The 14234-nt window shown below is 39.3% G+C and overlaps 1 protein-coding gene across 3 annotated transcripts in view; it reads right to left on the reverse strand.

Moving 5' to 3' along the window:
• Nucleotides 1-14234, reverse strand: part of OMA1 (OMA1 zinc metallopeptidase) — a 74967-nt gene that overhangs the window by 57554 nt on the left and 3179 nt on the right. For 2 of the 3 annotated variants that reach the window (XM_055402463.2, XM_055402465.2), the window contains exon 1: nucleotides 10957-11039. The exons of the other annotated variant lie outside the window; for it this stretch is intronic. The gene's annotated coding sequence lies outside the window, so the exon portion shown is untranslated. Of the gene's footprint in view, nucleotides 1-10956; nucleotides 11040-14234 lie in introns of those variants that run through there. 3 annotated transcript variants of the gene reach the window in all.

Raw genomic sequence — 14234 nt, forward strand, 5'->3', positions numbered from 1 at the left:
TTTTCATGTGTTTGTTAGCCATCTTTATGTCTTCTTTGGAGAAATGTCTGTTTAGTTCTTTGGCCCACTTTTTGATTGGGTCACTTATTTTTCTGGAATTGAGCTGCAGGAGCTGCTTGTATATTTTGGAGATTAGTCCTTTATCAGTTGCTTCATTTGCTATTATTTTCTCCTATTCTGAAGGCTGTCATTTCACCTTGCTTATAGTTTCCTTTGCTGTGCAGAAGCTTTTGATTTTAATTAGGTCCCATTTGTTTATTTTTGCTTTTATTTCCAATATTCTGGGAGGTGGGTCTTGGAGGATCCTGCTGTGATTTATGTCGGAGAGTGTTTTGCCTACGTTCTCCTCCAGGAGTTTTATAGAATCTGGTCTTACATTTAGCTCTCTAATCCATTTTGAGTTTATTTTGGTGTATGGTGTTAGGAAGTGTTCTAGTTTCATTCTTCTACAAGTGGCTGACCAGTATTCCCAGCACCACTTGTTAAAGAGACTGTCTTTTCTCCATTTTATATTCTTGCCTCCTTTGTCGAAGATAAGGTGTCCATAGGTGCGTGGATTTATCTCTGGGCTGTTTTGTTCCATTGATCTATATTTCTGTCTTTATGCCAGCACCATACTGTCTTGATGACTGTGGCTTTGTAGTAGAGCCTGAAGTCCAGCAGGTTAAACCTCCAGTTCCATTCTTCTTCTTCAAGATTGTTTTGGCTCTTCGAGGTTTTTTGTATTTCCATACAAATTGTGAGATTATTTGTTCTAGTTCTGTGAAAAATATTGTTGGTAGCTTGATAAGGATTGCATTGAATGTATAAATTACTTTGGGTAGTATACTCATTTTCACAATATTTATTCTTCCAATCCACGAACACGGTATATTTCTCCATCTATTACTGTCCTCTTTGATTACTTTCACTAGTGTTTTATAGTTTTCTATGTACAAGTCTTTTGTTTCCTTAGGTAGATATATTCCTAAGTATTTCTTTTCGTTGCAACAGTGAATGGACTAGTTTCCTTAATTTCTCTATTTTCTTATTATTAGTGTATAGGAATGCAAGGGATTTCTCTGTGTTGATTTCATATCCTGCAACTTTACTGTAATCATTGATTAGCTCTAGTAGTTTTCTGGTAGAGTCTTTAGGGTTTTCTGTGTAGAGGATCATGTCATCAGCGAACAGTAAAAGTTTTACTTCTTCTTTTCCAATTTGTATTCCTTTTATGTCTTTTTCTGGTCTGATTGTTGTAGCCAAAACTTCCAGAACTATGTTGAACAGTAGTGGTGAGAGTGGGCACCCTCTTTTAGTTGAAAGAAGTCTATTTTAATTTTAACAGCTAAGTTATTTGGGGAACAAGAAATAGATTGAACAAAAACAGGACTGAAAGTAAGAAAGTGAAAGTCGCTCAATCGTGTCCAGCTCTTTGTGACTCCATGGACAATACAGTCCCTGGAATTCTCCAGGACAGAATACTGGAATGGGTAACCGTTCCCTTCTTCAGGGAATCTTCCCAACCCAGGGGCTGATCCTAGGTCTCCACATTGCAGGCTGATTCTTTACCAGCTGAGCCATCAGGGAAATTTTCAGCAACTGGCAGTAACCGAATCAAAGAGCATTTAATGGAATAGTAAAGTCTAACATAAAATGTATTTTTTAAAATACCAATTTGTTCCTTTCAAATATAATGCTGACACTTCTGATTCAGCTCAAGATAGAGGGAAAGGGACTTATCTTCTCACTGGCAAAGAGATAGGGAAACAGTGGAAACAGTGGCTGATTTTGTTTCTATGGGCTCCAAAATCACTGCAGATGATGATTACAGCAATGAAAAGACGCTTACTCCTTGGAAGGAAAGTTATGACCAACCTAAATAGCATATTAAAAAGCAGAGACATTACTTTGCCAACAAAGGTCCATGTAGTCAAGGCTATGGTTTTTCCAGTGGTCATGTATGGATGTGAGAGTTGGACTATAAAGAAAGCTGAGCACCAAAGAATTGATGCTTTTGAACTGTGGTGTTGGAGAAGACTCTTGAGAGTCCCTTGGACTACAAGGACATCCAACCAGTCCATTCTAAAGGAGATCAGTCCTTGGTGTTCATTGGAGGGACTGATGTTGAAGCTGAAACTTGAAACTCCATTACTTTGGCTACCTGATGTGAAGAGCTGAGTCATTTGAAAAGACCCTGATGCTGGGAAGGATTGAGGACAGGAGGAGAAGGGGAAGACAGAGGATGAGACGGTTGGATGGCATCACCGACTCGATGGACATGGATCTGGGTGGACTCCAGGAGTTGGTGACGGACAGGGAGGCCTGGCGTGCTGTGGTTCATGGGGTCGCAAAGAGTCGGACACGACTGAGCGACTGAACTGAATTGAAATAGACATTTTTCCAAAGAAGACATACAGATGGCCAACAAGCACATGAAAAGATGCTCAACACTGCTAATTATTATTGCTGTTGTTCAGTCACTCAGTCATGTCCAATTCTTTGTGACCTCATGGACTGCAGCATGCCAGGCCTCCCTGCCCATCACCATCTCCCAAAGTTTTCTTAAGTTCAAGTCCATTGTATCGGTGCTGCCACCCAGCCATTTCACCCTCTGACACCCTCTTCCCCTTCTGCCCTCAATCATTCCCAGCATCAGGGACTTTCCAATGAGTCAGCTGTTCACATCAGATGATCAAAATACTGCAGCTTAAGCATCAGTCCTTTCAACAAGGAAGGACCAACTATTATAGAAATGCAAATCAAAACTTCAATGAAGTATCACCCCTCACTGGTCAGAATGACTATAATTATGAAGTTTACAAACAATAAATGCTGGAGAGGGTGTGGAGAAAACGGAAACCTCCTATACTGTTGGTGGGAATATAAATTGGTACAGTCTCTATGGGAAAGAGTATGGAGCTTCCTTAAACTAAAAATAGAGCTACCATATGATCCAGCAATTCCACTCCTGGCTATTTATCCAGAAAAGATGAAAAATCTAATTCAAAAAAATACATGCACCCCAGTGTCCATAGCAGCACTATTTACAACAGCCAAGTCATGGAAACAACCAAAGTGCCCATCAACAGATAATTGGCTTAAGAAGATGTGGTATATATACATATACACAATGAAATACTATTCAGCCATAAAATAGAATGAAATACTGCCATTTGCAGCAACATGGATGAACCTAGAGAATATTAGTGAAATAAGTCAGACAGAAAAAGATAAATATTAGATAACCTCCCATATATTTAGAATCTAAAAAAAACAACACAGATGAGTCTATATACAAAACAAAAACAGATTCACAGACACAGGAAACAAATTTAAGATTATTGGGGAGAGGAAGGGGGAGGAATAAATTATCAGTATGGGATTAACAGTTACAAACTGCCATACATAAAACAGATAATCAACAAATACTTGCTACATAGTGCAAGAAATTACATTCAATATCTTGTAATAAACTACAATGGAAGGTAATCTGAAAAAAAAAATATATATATATATATAAAACTGAACCACTTTGCTGTATACCTGAAACAAACACAATATTGTAAATCAACTATACCTCAATTAAAAAAAAGAGTAAATAAAACAAAGGTTTCAACATATGGACATTAGGCAATGAAGAACAGTCATCCCTGAGAGATGGGGAGAAAACAGATAAAGGAAACTTAACAACCGCCCCAACTTTCTGCCTGGAGAATTTTCAGGCCACTATGCAAAGAGGGAAAACCTAGTGCAGCCCAATGGTCTTCCTAAACCAAAGAGATGAAGCTGGGAATTCAATGATATTAAAGTAGTTATATACATTGCATATGTGTTAAATTTTAAAGGAAAGTTTGACCATGTTATATAGAGACAAAGAATATAATTTTTCAAAAGATTGATGTTGAATTTCAAGATAAGAAAACTATTAATACAATGTCTTAAATAAAAATTACCCTGGATGAGACTAACAGCAAATTAGACATTGTAGAAATAGACTTATGAACCTGAAATAACAATAAAACCCATCGAAAATGGAATGCAGAGAGAAAATAAACTGTAAGAAATGCATAAAGCATCAATGAGGTGTGGGATAACTCAAATGGAGTAAATGGACTCCAAGAAAAATGGGAAGGGATGGCACACAAGAAAAAACACTTGAAAAAATAATGGCCAGAATTTTCTAGAGAATAGCAAGAAGAGATAAGAAAGCCTTCCTCAGTGATCAGTGCAAAGAAATAGATGAAAAAATAGAATGGGAAAGACTAGAGATCTTTTCAAAAAAATTAGCGATACCAAGGGAACATTTCATGCAAAGACAGGCTCAATAAAGGACAGAAATAGTATTGACCTAACAGAAGCAGAAGATATTAAGGAGAAGTGGCAAGAATATACAGAAGAACTATACACAAAAGATCTTCATGACCCATATATTCACGATGGTATGATCACTCACCTAGAGCCAGACATCCTAGAACGCAAAGTCAAGTGGGCCTTAAGAAGCATCACTATGAACAAAGCTAGTGGAGGTGACAGAACTCCAGCTGAGCTATTTTAAATCCTAAAAGATGATTCTGTGAAAGTGCTGCACTCAATATGCCAGCAAATTTGGAAAACTCAGCAGTGGCCACAGGACTGGAAAAGGTCAGTTTTCATTCCAATCCCAAGGAAAGGCAATGCCAAAGAATGCTCAAACTACCTCACAATTGCATTCATCTCACACGCTAGTAAAGTCATGCTCAAAATTCTCCAAGCCAGGCTTCAACAGTATGTACACCATGAACTTCCAGATGTTCAAGCTGGTTTTAAAAAAGGCAGAGGAAACAGAGATCAAATTGCCAACATCCGTTGGGTCATCAAAAAAGCAAGAGAGTTCCAGAGAAATATCTATTTCCGCTTTATTCACTATGCCAAAGCCTTTGACTGTCTGGATCACAATAAACTGTGGAAAATTCTGAAAGAGATGGGAATACCAGACCACCTGACCTGCCTCTTGAGAAACCTGTATGCAGGTCAGGAAGCAACAGTTAGAACTGGACATGGAACAACAGACTGGTTCCAAACACAGAAAGGAGTACATCAAAGCTGTATATTGTCACCCTGCTTATTTAACTTATATCCAGAGTACATCATGAGAAACGCTGGGCTGGATGAAGCACAAGTTGGAATCAAGATTGCCGAGAAAAATATCAATAACCTCAGATATGCAGATGACACCACCCTTATGGCAGAAAGCAAAGAACTAAAGAGCCTCTTGATGAAAGTGAAAGAGGAGAGTGAAAAAGTTGGCTTAAAACTCAACGTTCAGAAATCTAAGATGATGGCATCTGGTCCCATCACTTCATGGCAAATAGATGGGGAAACAATGGAAACAGTGACAGACTTTATTTTGGGGGCCTCCAAAATCACTGCATGTGGTAACTGCAGCCATGAAATTAAAAGACAATTGCTCATTGGAAGAAAAGTTATGACCAACCTAGACAGCATATTAAAAAGCAGAGACATTACTTTGCCAACAAAGTCCTGTCTAGCTGGATGTGAGAACTGACCTATAAAGAAAGCTGAGCGCCAAAGAATTGGTGTTTTTGAACTGTGGTGTTGGAGAAGACTCTTGAGAGTCCCTTGGACTGCAAGGAGATCCAACCAGTCCATCCTAAAGGAAATCAGTCCTGAACATTCATTGGAAGGACTGATGCTGAAACTGAAACTCTAATACTTTGGCCACCTGATGAGAAAAACTGACTCATGTGAAAAGACCCTGATGCTGGGAAAGATTGAAGGTGGGAGGAGAAGGGGACAACAGAGGATGAGATGGTTGGATGGCATCACCGACTCAATTGACATTGAGTGTGAGTGAACTCCAGGAGCTGGTGATGGACAGGGAGGCCTGACGTGCTGCAGTCCATGGGGTCACAAAGAGTCGGATACGACTGACTAAACTCACTGACTGACTGAAAATTTTCCAAATTTGATGAAAATTGTAAACCTGCAAATCAAGAAGTTTAACAAATCACACACACTGGAAACACAAAGAAAATTTCTCCAAGGTAAATAAAATTTCTTAAAACCAATAAAAGAGAAAATCTTAAATTTGACACCTTAGATTAAATGGACACATTCCTTGAAAAACACAAATTACCAGAGCTCACTCAAAAAGAATAATAACCTAAAGAACCTTATACATGATCTTTAAATTGAATTCGTAGTTGAAAACCTTCCCACAAAGAAAGTTCCAGAACCAAAAGGCTTCACTGGGGAATTCTACTAAACATTTAAAGAAAAAATAACAATTCCATATAAACTCTTTCAGGAAATTAAAAAGGAATACTTTGCAACCCATTCCTTAAGACCAGTATCACCTGGTAACAAAGACAGAAAAAAGGATAATTACAAAAAGACTACAAAATAATAACCCTCATGAGTATAGATACGAAGATTCTTAATATTTTGGGAAATCTAACTCAACAATACATTAAAAAGACAATACATCATGACCAAGTGACATCTGTCCCAGGAATGTAAGGCTGAATAAAAATTCATACATCAGAGTAATTCACCCTAACTGAAAAAACACCCCATGATCATCTCAAGACACAGAAAAAGTATTCGATAAAACCCAACAACCAGGGGCTTCCCTGGTGGCTCAGTGATAAGGAATTCATCTGCCAACACAGGAGACATGGGTTCAATACCTTACCCAGAAGGATCCCACACGCCAAGGAGCAACAAAGCCTGTGTGCCACAACTACTGAGCCTGTGCTCCAGAGCCTGGGAGCCGCAACTACTGAAGCTGGCATGGCCTAGACCCCATTCTCTGCAACAAAAGAAGCCACTGCCATGAGAAGCCCACACACGGCAACTAGAATAAAACAACAAAGATCAACACAGCCAAAAAAAAAAGTCAACAACCAATCTTTAGAAAACTCAGTAAACTAGGACATTTACAGGTACCTATATCCAACAGTATGTTTACTGGTGAAAGGATATACTTTCCTGATGAAGGAAAAGATGTCCACTCCCACTTCTATTCAGCCTTATACCGGAGATGTTGGTGAGTGTGACTGAACTGAGTAAATACGTTCATAACTAAAAAATAAATGGCATCCAGATAAGAAATATAGATCACCTCTATTCCTAGATAACATGACTGTCTACCCAAAATATCCAAAGAAATCTACACATCAAACCAAAAAAAAAAAAAAACTATTAGAATGAGCTGAAGGTGGCAGAATACAAGAGCAATACACAAAAACAATTTCATTTCTCCATACCGGCAAGTGAGAGAAGCCAGACCCATACACAGGAAAAAACACTACTCTCCCTCCAAAATACATGCTCTATGATTCCAGCTATATAATATTAACGGAAGAAAATGCAGACTAATTTATAGTTACGGAGAAATGAGAGGATGGAGAGGTAAAGAGGGGCAAGAGGAGGAATTACAAAGTTTGGGGGACAATTAAAATGCTCACTAATTGTGACTGTGTTGCTGATTTCATACATACACACTAAGTCCAAACACATGCACAGTTTAAATATGTCCAATTTACTGTGTATAAACTATACATTAAGATATTTTTTGAAAAATACTAAAAAGAGACAACCAAACACAATGTGTAAACTCTGATTAGATCCTACTTTGAAAGAAAACAATTAGCCTTAGAAGACAACTGGAACGACTGGGATAATCTGAATATAAATTTGCTTTTAGGTTCTTCTAGGTAAGTACTGCTTATTTTCTTAGTTGACAAAGATGTGGTTATGGAGGTGAGTATCCTATACCTGAAATACTTGCTGAACACTCTCTTCATCATGAATGAAACTTTCAAATTTTATAATAAAATTACCTACATACACACACACAGGACATAAAGCTGATATACTAAAAATGTATAATTTTTGTGTAAAGTGGTGGTTATAGATGTGCTATTATTTTTTTTTTTCAGTTTTCCTTAGTGTTTCAAAATCTTCATAATAAAAATTGCACCTTCTGCATTGGCAGGCAGGTTGTTTACGAGCTGAGCCACTGGTAAAAAGTTGATAAAAAAGCACAATAAAAGTTGAAGGTAAAAATACGTAAATCTAATTCAGTCTAGGTTAATATACTATTATCTGGAAAGATGCTTCAGAACATCAATTTTCATAAATAGTATTATCTATATATCAAACTATTTGAATACTGCTCAACATTTCTACATACTTTATACATTATTAATGTATAATCTGAATAAAGGGCATGCTAAGAAAGCATTAACTTCTAGTTAACCCTTTTTGAATGACTACCAATTCTAAATCAGTACAGTCGAGGTTGATATTGTATATAATAGTTTAACATTAATACCAAGATATTTTCTAGTTTTCTTCTCCTTTGAACCTAGCTCTAAAGTGGTAAAATATTTTAGGCCTGGAAATCATTTTAAAATTAGTATTTGGGTAGCTAGGAAGATTTTTCATTGGCTAGGTGGTATGTGAGTTACGGACACAGCACAAAATTCAATCCCTGACCTCACAGAGGTTATAATCTAGTTGGGGCTGCGGGGAAAATACTTTAGTAAGATTATTAAAGGACAGTAAAACATGGCCTTTTATTAAGTGCCATAGACTATGAATTTTTAAAAAGAAAGTATATCCATGAGTAGCAAAATAGTTCAGGAAGGCAATTATTATGCACACCATTTGGGCAGATGTAGAAAAAAAAATTTAAGATTTCAAATATGAAAGTGTACTTAAGGTTTACATATAGAACGGCGTCTACCAAAAGTCAAAACTGCAAACACACCACCCTCTTTTCATTACTCTAGGGGACCAGTTTCAGTCACTTACTAATCACACTGCCTTTTTATAAGTGCACTCTACAGCCTAAATTTGGGGATAGGCCTAGACTTCCACGTTGGTCCCTTTTGATTCTAACCTCTGAATTATTTATTATTCATCCATACATTAAATATTTAATAAGTGCCTGCTACATGCCATACCACATACCTTTCTGAATGCCACGGATACCACAGAAAACAAACCAGACAAAAATCACTACCTAATTTGCAAAAAGAGTAATGCTTAAAACATGGCAGTATACACAAATATAAATAAATCTAAAGGAATATACACCAAAGCATTCACAGTGGTTATTTGGAGTGGCAGAATGATGGTTGTAAGGATTCAGCATTTCCATCTTCTGTATTTCTGTGCTATTTACATTTTTACAGAATGTGCGAGTACTGTTGTAAGCCCTAAGCCAATAAAGCCAACTGTATTTGTAATTTTCATTGGTTTCCATCTACTTCAATAAACTCCTACATACTGTAGACCAAACCCTGCAAATTATCACTTCCCACTATTTCTCCAGACACCTTCCCCACCCTTTCTTCGCCAACTCCTAAGTTCCAGACCCACGGATTTACTTACACCTCTCAGCGGATTAAAAAAAAAAAAAAAACCTCTCATCTCTGTCTGCACGTATCTATTTACACTGCTTAGCTCTGCTCACACATCAAGCAAACTCCTGCTCATCACTCAATTTCTGCAAAATGTAAAGTGTTCCACTGACAGAGAAGGAATAAGCAAAAGCCCGACAACCATACCTATTACACATACAAGCAAAAACATTATCATTTGTATCACCGACAAGTGTCACTTAGAACAGAAATAGTGCCTGACAGTTTGTAATCCCTGCTTTATCCTTAAAAAAGGGTAAAGAATGGGAGAAGGAATCTATTTATACATTTTCAAAGAGCCAATGACTAGACTACACAGAAGAATCAGGCTTACATATCCTCTTCAAAGAACGGCAGCAGGTCAACAAACATAGCTGGCAAACTTCTAGGATTACTAAATTAATGATGTGAGAAAATTAAACAATTTGGATTGTTAACCTCTAAGAACATTTCAGATCCTTGATTCTTCAAGGACCATCTCAGAATGAGCAAGCACAGCCCTCGCTGGCGCTCACAGCTGAAGCCTAGAAGACAGTTTCAACAACTCTGCTGAAAATGACTATTTCTTCTCTAGTTTCTATGGCAACAGCTGTCAGATCGGCAAAAATAGGACATGTACTTTAAAATAATCATTCAAGCAAAGTACACACATGATGGAAGGCTTAAAAAAATAATAATAAATTGGAAGGCAACAGACTTGGTTCTTAGGCTTCCAAATGTCAGCCTACATCCTTTCACAGCAGCTGAGAATGATGGCTATGAACCCAAATCCTTTTAGTGAGGGTTTGGTTGCACTGGTTGGAGTCACTATAGCTGATCAATCCCTGAATTCTCAATGAAGTATTTTCATTTCCCTGGACTAAAATTTCTCATGCACATTCTGTTGTTCCACTTTAAACAAGTAAGAGACATTATTTAAAGAGCACAAAAAGTGATTTTTGTAGACAAGTTCATGAAGAAATGGTTTCAATACCCTACAGCTGTTCAGACAAGGAATTTCCTATTTTTCACTGGGGTTTAGGTAGGAAAACTTTTCTCTGCTTTAAGAGTGAGGAAGTAAAAGAGGTTTCAAGATGCCTAAATTGGTTGGAATCGGTTTTCCACAGGAAAATGTGTCACTGTGAGGCACATGATACTACGTTAATTAGAAACACAACTTTTTAAAAGGGACCCCTAAACGAGAAGGCTGGGAGAGCGAGGTTATCTTGCCAGAAAGTACAGCCACCTGTCTATCTGCAACTCCCGCGCCGCCCGGCAGCGCCCCGGAGCGCCTGCAATTCACAGCAAAAGGGGAGCAGGCGGGAGGAGGAGGCTTTCCTCCCGCGCCCTCCTTTCCCCTCGCCCCCGACCCCGCACGCCGCCCCCCGTTCCCGCCCGGGGCCTGTCGTCCCACCCCCACCCCAGGCCTCGCCATCCCCTCCCGGCCAGGTCCACAGGGTCCTCGCTCCGCACCCCAGCGCCCCTCAGAGCTCTCTCCGCCCCAACTCCAGTACTCTGTCCCCTCCCCGGGGCCCGGCCCACTCTACAGCAAAGGCGTCCCCACCAGGACAGACACCAGCGGCAGCAAAAGCGAGGAGTCCGCCGACCCGACCTGCGCGCACGCGCACACCCCGCCGGAGAAGCCCGGCCTCTTCACTTCCTGCCCTCGGCAGGGACCAGGACTCCCTTTGCTCCGCCCATACCGGGCAGTCGACACTCCCGCCCAGATTCGTCCTCCCAGAGGGCCGGGGTCCCGGGTGAACTTTGGCGCTCTAGTGCCCCCGCGTGGCTAGAGGAGGTACGTGACTATGGGCTCGGTCGCTTGCCTAGGAACATTACTAGCGAGATCCAGGCGAGGGTGTGCCCGCTGTAGATTTGGCCTGCTGTGCTGGCCAAAAGGAAAGTGAGTCGAAGGCTACCAAAACGCTAAGGTTTCTTGGTTCAGAAGTTGCACCGATAGAAGTAGTCTTCAGAGTGTGAGAACTGTCTGCTTTCAGGCACGTTTTAAAGAAGATGAGGGATAACCTGCAGCATCTGGAAGTTAGTCTAAAATAGCTGGCTACAAAGTGATGTGTATAGTAGACTTCATTCATTCCACCAAAGAATACTCACTGAGCACCAAGTGCATTTATAAGTACCAGGGATACAGAGAACTAGACAGAGACCCTACGTTCATGGAGTTTATATCACAGTGAAGAATGGGATAAGCAAGTGAACAAGTAAATAAACAAGATACCAGATAGTGATATGATACTTTAATTACAAATTTAGTCTGTTATAGTTATTTTCTATGCACAGTGAAGAACATCTTAAAGGATAGAAACACTATTTTTAGGTATCACTTTTAGAGCTTTTTAAAATAACTTTTTCTTTTATCTTGCTTGTGAGTATTTTGTAGTTTGCCTTTTGTTTTAAAGGAACTATGTTGGCATATCTCTGACCACTGGTTCCCTGAAAATTGAAGTGGCAGTTTCCTGAATCTTTATCTCCCACCCTCTGAAGAGTATGTTTCTTACCAAGGTTTCCAATATACTAGCCACCTCTTGCTCATTCTGCCTGATTAGCATCATGTCATCAGTGAAACAGGTGTGGTGTTCTGGGGGACGCCCAAGTGGTCCAGATTCTGTATTATGATGGGTCACAGAGCTGACACGATGGCTGTGATCAGGGCTCCTACATGGTTAAGTCTGCAGTAGTTTGTAAGCCATCCTCCTGGTTCCTGAAGGGTGCTGACAGGCAAACTAAATGGAAACATGACCATTTAAGGGGCGACCATTCCTGCATCCTTTAGGTTGTTCACGGTAGCATTAATTCCACCGTCACCTCCACATCCCCTTGGATGAAATGTTGGTTTTAATTTATTTTTTCAACTTGATAGAGAAGGGATAGTTTCAAAGGTGTTCACTTGGACTTCCCCACAGGAGAACTAAAGGCCAAGAACCTAATATGCAGGCTTGCTCCAACTGCCCAATTTATAGTCCCGATTATAAATTCAAGAGTCTGGGGAAATGGGTGAGTCTGTAGACCCAGGGACCCATTGTAAGCTCTATGTTATCAAGGACTCTCATCATTACCTGACACTCAGAAGTACCCTTTCTTACAGAGGGACCATGATAGTACTTTGTATTTCTGGGTAACAAGATCCTTTCAAATCCTGAGAAATATCTGGGTGTTCCTCTTTCCCCAGTGTACTTGTCTCAGTGTTACAGGGTCCTTCTTCCTAGGGACCTAGCCACCTCCTTCGGTCAATGGGTTCCATGATCTAGGTCTGAAAATTGACTCAGATATGAGAATTAAGCAAGGAACATCTCTTTTATTTGGAGAACCACACTGAGACTCCTCTTGCTCCATTCTTGTGTTTTTCTGGTCATAGATGTTAAGCAGAAACCAGCTGGCTGCCCATTTATAGAATATAATATAACCTAAAATATTTTCTGAATGATTTGGCCTGTGGAGCTATTATAAGACACATGCATATGCCCTTCTTGTGGTAAGGACCACCAAGGTAACTGTGGTCCCAACAGTTCTGAATAGCCCATCCTTTTCTGACTCAGTTGAAGTGTTACTTTTGATACCTACTAAATTTTCATAAATACCTGCATCTGTTTCTGGACTTTCTCTTTGTTCCTTTGTCCGTCTGTTCTGGCACTAGTATACAATTCTAATTATTCTAACTTTACAATACAGATTTTATTTTCAAATATTTTCTGCCTCTTCTTATACATTTGACCTTGAAGATGAACTTTAGAACTTTTTTCAAGTCCTCTCCATCAAAAGTACATTGAGATTTTGGTTTTGTTATCACTGTTGTTTTTAAATTTATATTAACTTTGAAAAAAAAAGTATATCTTTGCAGTGTTGACTCTATCAATCTAGGAAAGTGGTATATGTCTCCATTTATACAGGTCTTCTTTTATGTCCCTCCATAAAGTTTTACAGTTTTCTTATATGATGGGTCAAAGCAGTATGTTTTTTTAAAGGAACTAGAGACTTTGAGTTCTCTTAAAATTACAGAATCTCAGAACTGGAAAGGACTTAAAAATCATCTCATCACCCCACTCAATCAAACAAGCAAAGATACGGGGTGTATTTTGGTGAGTGTTTTTTTACATTGTGACATCATATTATATGTATTTTCTGTGACTTCAGCTTATCACTTGGAAAGCAAGTCTTAGAGAAATTTCTGTGTAGATGCAGATAGATCAAGTTAATTCATTTTAATCACTGCCTAATGTTTTATAGAAATTATATTGCATCATTTAATTTATTATTCCCTTGTTGTGGACATTTAACTATTTCTATTGTTTTGGTCTTACAAAGAACTCAGTTTACAACTTTGCACCTTAACTAAAATCGAAGATCCTGAGAGTCTAGTGCACACAACCAGTGCCTGCAAAGTCCCCCTCCTCAAAGTCACCACTAGGTGGCACAATGCCTATCAAAGAAAGGCTTTTTTTTTTTTTTTGGCTGTTAAGTGTCCTTCAGTTCTGTTCAAAAAGTATTTATCAGATGGGTATTGTATACTAAGTACTGGAATTTTGCAATACCCCAATTTCAACACAATAAAATCATCACTTCAAAAAATACTTATTGGACTTCCCTGATGGTCCAGTGATTAAGAATCCACCTGCCAATGCAGGGGATGTGGGTTTGATCCCTGGTCTGGGAAGATCCCATATGCTGCAGAGCAACTAAGCCCATGCGCCACAACTACTGAGCCCGCGCCCTGGATCCTCCAAGCTGCAGTTACTGAAGCCTGCATGCGCAGAGCCTGTGCTTCCACAAGCGAAGCCACTGCAATGAGAAGCCCATACGCCACACCTAGAGAATAGCCCCCATTCA

Source organism: Moschus berezovskii, chromosome 4, assembly GCF_049115385.1.
Source record: "Moschus berezovskii isolate FMDL1 chromosome 4, NW_MosBer_1.0, whole genome shotgun sequence".
In the NCBI taxonomy this organism is placed as follows: domain Eukaryota; kingdom Metazoa; phylum Chordata; class Mammalia; order Artiodactyla; family Moschidae; genus Moschus; species Moschus berezovskii.